Source organism: Onychomys torridus, chromosome 7 (assembly GCF_903995425.1).
Source record: "Onychomys torridus chromosome 7, mOncTor1.1, whole genome shotgun sequence".
In the NCBI taxonomy this organism is placed as follows: domain Eukaryota; kingdom Metazoa; phylum Chordata; class Mammalia; order Rodentia; family Cricetidae; genus Onychomys; species Onychomys torridus.
Window position 1 is genome coordinate 115,918,919 of NC_050449.1, and position 6,000 is coordinate 115,924,918.

Here is a 6,000-nt window from a genome sequence, read left to right on the forward strand (position 1 = left end):
TGACATGTTAGTATTGTGTTCCCCCAAAATATTGTGCACCCTAATAAATTTATCTGGGGTCAGAGAACAGACAGCCACCTAGATACAGAGGCTAGAAAATGGGTGGCACTCACGCCTTTATCCTAGCATTTCAGAGACAGAAATCCCTCTGGATCTCTGTGAGTTCAAGGCCACATTGGAAACAGCCAGGCCATGGTGACACACGCCTTTAATCCCAGGGAGTGATGGGTGGAAACAGAAAGGTATATAAGGCATGAGGACCAGGAACTAGAAGCAATTTGGCTGGTTAAGCTTTAGGCTTTGGAGCAGCACAGTTCAGCTAAGAGCCATTGGGATGGAGGACTCAGAGGCTTCCAGGTCTGAGGAAACAGGATCAGCTGAGAAGTTGGCCAGGTGAGGTAGCTGTGGGCTTGTTCTATTTCTCTGATCTTCCAGCATTCACCCCTAATAACTGGCCCTCAGGTTTGATTTTATTAAGAAGACCTGTTAAGATTCCTGCTACAGTGACAGAAGATGCCTGTTGTTTACCTCTGGCTTCTATGTGCACATATGTGAACACACACATGAACATGTGTAACCCTCCTCCACATCCCCCCACCCCCACATACTTTCTGCTGGGCTATCAAGGTACTTTTCTGTAACTTTTTCTAAGTTTATGGTTTCATTTCTTGGTCTTTGTCTCAGGTGAAATTGCTCACACTGTGGCAAGTTTCTCCAACTCATTCTTAGTGGAGCTGCCGATAGCTCTATGGTCACCACTGTTTGAATTGTGGGTTATAAAGGTGTTTTCTTCTGTCTCCTGGCCCTCATCCGTGTCTAAGATGTCTTCACATTGTCAGGAAACCTAGAATTTGGCCCTGTGAAAGTATCTGTTGGAAAGATTCTGCCCTGTTGAACTTAAATGTTTGAGGATGTTTCAAATTACATAAATTGCCATCACTATGCCTTTAGAAAGAGGGAGTGCTGGTCTCTGCTCACCTAGGCTGAAAAGAAATTGCAACTCAAACTAGTGAACCTCCTCTGTAGCTTTATGGAGAGGTTTTTTTGTTTTTTTGTTTTTTTGGTTTTTTTTTGAGCTGAGGATTGAACCCAGGGCCTTGAGCTTGCTAGGCAAGTGCTCTACCACTGAGCTAAATCCCCAACCCTATGGAGAGTGTTCTATCCCTAAATGTCAAGGTAGCAAAGCTGTCTATTTGTTAGATTGCCTTGATGAAGTTCTTGTCAGTTGGCAAAGAATAATTACCAAGAAATTTAGCAAATTGTTGCTTTTCGTAGCTCCTAAGATCTTGAGTAGTATGGACAGGAGAAATTGTCAAGTTACCAGGTATATTGTAAAACTCAAATACATTCACATTGTGTGCACGCACGCATGTACACACACACACACACACACTTCTGAAGAAAAGCTATTTTCAGTAAGAAAGACAGTGTCTTCAAAACTATGGACCTTGATCTTCCTCCTGTTAACATTCTAAATTTTCTTTAAGAAATGTAGAATTCAAACCTTTCAAATCACTTAAGAACTTAGTTTGTGGCCCCAGATTTGGAAAGCAAGACCTTTAAGAAAAAAAACACGCTGGGCAGTGGTGGCACACGCCTTTAATCCCAGCACTGGGGAGGCAGAGGCAGGTGGATCTCTGTGAGTTCGAGGCCAGCCTGGTCTACCAAGTGAGTTCCAGGAAAGGCTCCAAAGCTACACAGAGAAACCCTGTCCCGAAAAACCTAAAACAAAACAAAACAAAACAACCCCCCCCCCACACACACACACACTATAAAAATGCAGTGTCTAGCATTTGTCAGTTTTGGTTTTCTTTAAATGTTCGTTTTCAATCTAAAGATAGTGCCGCATGGAAAAAACATAGTTGCATAAAAAAATGAGTTCTTAGTCAAATGTAGGCTCAAGATTAATTAATTACACAGATATTAATTACCCTTTCCTTCAATTCTGCAAAGAGGTGAGCAAAGAAGGAATAGGAGGTTTGATGCAGAACTGTGACAAAAATGGAAACTGGACATATGGAAAGAAGAGGAACAAAGGAAGGAGGCCAGGAGAAAGCCACAGTGAGGTCTCAGTAAGCTTGGCTGAGGGAATCATGGGGGATGATGGTCCCGGAAAGGAGGAAGGAGAAGAGGAGGCCCACATACATGGCCAGATGTGGTCCTGAAGATGTCAGGGAGTCACTGGGAAAGATGTAGCTTAGATGGAATGTAGCAGGACCTTGAGAGAAGAGAGAGCCCTGGTCTGGGAAGCTTGTCAAGGTAAAGGTGCCGGCAGCCTTGCTTCTCTTCTCCAAGGGGACAGATGGAAAGGGATGGGGTAGACAGACATGGAATGAGATGCTTACGAACTTCGCTGAAGAGTGGTGAGACTGACTGTAAAGTCCTCAGGCTTCTCAGAGGTAGAAAAAAGGTCATCTTCCTGGACCTGAGCCCTGTTGTGTGTAGCTGGATCTAGAATGGTATCTCCCTGTCATTCTCTGTTGTGGACAGTACTCTGTGAGTCTCTAGAGTTGAGTCATGAGTGAATGCATGTGCAGATCCATTTTCCTTTCTTCTCTAATCCCACTGCCCACTGGTGTGTCTTAGGGTACCACTGCCCCTATGTCACTGTCTTCTCATTGGTGAATTAAAAGAGCAGAAGTATAATGCTGAGCCAGCAGGACAGTAGATCATTGAGCATAGGATCTCATTGTGAAGCCTTCTGAAAGGCTACTGTTCTGTGTTTCAGGTCTGGAAATTGCTAATGATAAACAGTTCTCCATTTGTCTTTGGGTTTTTTGAGACTCTGCACACAGATTTCTTAAATCACTGTGTAGTGTGTTGGGGAGGCATTTCTCAGATTAGGTGCTGTGAATAAACCAAACTGGGATTACAGGAACAATAGTACACTCTTTTTTTTTTTTTTTTTTTTTGAGACAGGGTTTCTCTGTGTAGTTTTGGTCCCTTTCCTAGAACTCACTTGGTAGCCCAGGTTGGCCTCAAACTCATAGAGATCCACCTGCCTCTACCTCTCCAGTGCTGGGATTAAAGGCGTGTGCCACCACCGCCCAGCGTACACTCATTTCTTTAAAAACCTGTTGTATTTATAAAATTATCTAGAACTCTTCCTCAGCCTAAAATTGCTTTGCTTTGCTTTGCTTTGGAAAAAGGTGTCATGCTGTAGCCCAGGCTACCCTGAAACTCACTGTGTAGCTCAGACTGGCCTCAAATTAATGGGGATTCTTCTGCCTCAGCCTCCTGAGTATGAGATTATAGGTGTTTATTACCACATTGGCTTTGGCCTTGCCTGTTTTATAAATATGATGACCCTTAGCTCTTGGAATGAATGTTTGGTTTAATGAAGATTCATGAACCTTTGGTACACCCCTGAGGGGTTGGCAGATTTGCAAAGCAGGCCGGTGCCCCTCAGATCTCTTCATCCTTACAGTGGTTGCAGCATGTGTGTCGGGACAAACTAGTAAGGTCAGAGGAAGTTGTCTGACCTGCAGTGTCCCAGGTCATCCAGGGCTTAGGGCCCTAATTCTGTCCTGTGCTCCTCCACTCATCTTCATAATCTGACAGCCTACTTGAGAAGTCAATAAAATTTAGGGGCATAAATAGCAAGGCTAGACAGTCTGTGCTACGTCATAAATGAGAGAAGGGCACTTGACCTTTAGGACTCATCCTAGTTTGATGGTGAACTGCACCCCCCCCCCCATTTGTTCTTGTCACCTTCCATTCATTAGTCTCTCTTACTAACAACCTTTCTTGAGATTTACTTATCGTTTGGACTTAGGTGGCTTAGTGGTGTCTCCAGTGCAGGGGCGTCATAAGACTGTCATCTAGGCCAAGGCTGAGGTATATGTGAAAGCATCTCGCTGACCTTCGCTCTCTCCTCCCTTGTACTGAGGATTGACCCCAGGGCCTCTTGCATGCTTCACAAACATTCTACCACTAAGCTATGTGGTCCTTACCTACCTTTCTAACACTACCCCCAGCTCCTTGCCCTTGGACTTTCCTACTGCTTCCATCTGAGTAGGTGAGGTTACAGCCCTGTGCCACTTCCCCTTCTCATCATTACACTAAGTGTGAATGCGTAGAACTCACTATGTAACCTAGGCTGGCCTTAAACTTTCAATCTTCCTGCCTCAGTCTCCTACTACCAGCTTTCTCTAGAGAAAAAGAAAAAGCCCTAGACAGAAACAACAGGAAGAGCTGATTCAGACCCAAACCGGGACTGTTCTAAGCTATCAATCACCCTCTATGTCCCTCTTCTGCCTAAGGATTGCTGAGGGGCCTCTGAGTGTCCTTCCCTGACATCAGACTCACCTAGATGTTTCTAGAGCAAGGAGTAGCTGCCTGAGGCCACACCAGGGGAGCACCATGTGGATCCTGAGTGCCATGATTCTAACATACAGTGCAAATGTTCTGTAACACAGACATAACCAGATCTTGGTGCCTCAACCTCCTGGACATCATCAATGCCAAATCACTGAGCCTGAAGTCACTGTCACACTGGCTTAATTGTTATGTTAAATTATTCAAGGTTTTTAGGTGGGAATGGTTGGTTTCCCAGAGGTTGTTTTGAGCCTCTTTTTTTTGTTTGTTTGTTTTTCAAGACAGGATTTCTCTGTGTATCCCTGATTGTCCTGGAACTCAATTTGTAGACCAGGCTGGCCTGGAACTCAGAGATCCACCTGCCTCTGCCTCCCGGGTGCTGGGATTAAAGGAGTGTGCCACCACCGCAAAGCTGTTTTGAGCCTTTGTGTTTTGAGAGAGTATATCTTCTGCCTTGGGTTCTATGTTTATCTATAAATCTGTGAAATATTTTTTATTCCTTTTATTTATTTATTTTTAGATTTATTTATTGATTATGTATACATTATTCTGCCTGCATGTGTCCCTGCAGGCCAGAAGAGGGCACCAGATCTCATTACAGATGGTTGCTGGGAATTGAACTCAGGACCTCTGGAAGATCAGTCAGTGCTCTTAACCTCTGAGCCATCTCTCCAGCCCAAATGAAAGATGAGTCAGGCATGTTGGCACATGTTTTTTTTTTTTTTGTTTTGTTTTTTTATGTATACAGGAGAGGGCACCAGATCTCATTACAGATGGTTGTTAACCACCATGTGGGTGCTGAGAATTGAACTCAGGACCTCTGGAAGAGCAGTCGGTGTTCTTAAACTCTGAGCTATCTCTCCAGCCTGTGAAATATTTTTTACACCAACCCCAGGCAGTGTAAAGTATAGGATCACAATGTGGAGGAGTCACTTCACTGAGATCCCAGTAGATAGCTAGATGGTGCTCTCTAGAACTCACAGAGTATAAAAGCTGACACCTTGATAGAGAGCTATGTAGAGTGAAGCCAAATTGTAGCTGCTTTCAGAGCTATGCAGTTGAATTACCTGACTGTTTGTGTTGAAACCAATAATACATTAATGCAGGTGTGGTCTTATTTGTGTATGAGTGATTTCTACATATGTATGTATGTGCACCATGTGCATGCCTGAAGAGGGTGTTGGATCTCTTGGAACTGGACTTACGGACAGGTGTGGATTGCCAAATGTGTGCTGGGACCAGTCCTTTGCAAGTGCAGCAAGTGCTCTTAACTGCTGGGCCAGCTCTCCAGCTGTGTGAACTCATTTGAAAACAGGGAAAAGTAAGGTACAGAAATATTGGGGGACTGGGGACAGTCAGCCCTGTTTGCTTTTTCTGTGGTCTCACCAAGAAGTCTTACCAAACTGATGCCTTCTGTGCCTGTGGGCAGATGAGGATGGAAGGGAGCCCCACCACACAGATAGAAGGTGTCTGAGTGGGTCCTGCAGATGTGGTTGAATCTGAATATTTGGGTTCATGGGCTAGATTCCAAGGGTGATCTTTAAATACTTCTGTGTGTTGATAACTGTTTTATTGGGGGACAAACCAGTATATCCCATGTGTCTCTCTGACTTCAAAATATAAACATTTATTACATAAACATATTACATGAGATTTTCTAAGTCAGACTACCACTTGGGAGCA

General features: G+C 44.1%; 1 protein-coding gene across 4 annotated transcripts in view; it reads left to right on the forward strand.

Annotated features, from left to right (window-relative positions):
* Lars2 (leucyl-tRNA synthetase 2, mitochondrial) overlaps positions 1–6,000 on the forward strand; it is a 113,918-nt gene that overhangs the window by 40,994 nt on the left and 66,924 nt on the right. The window lies entirely within an intron of this gene.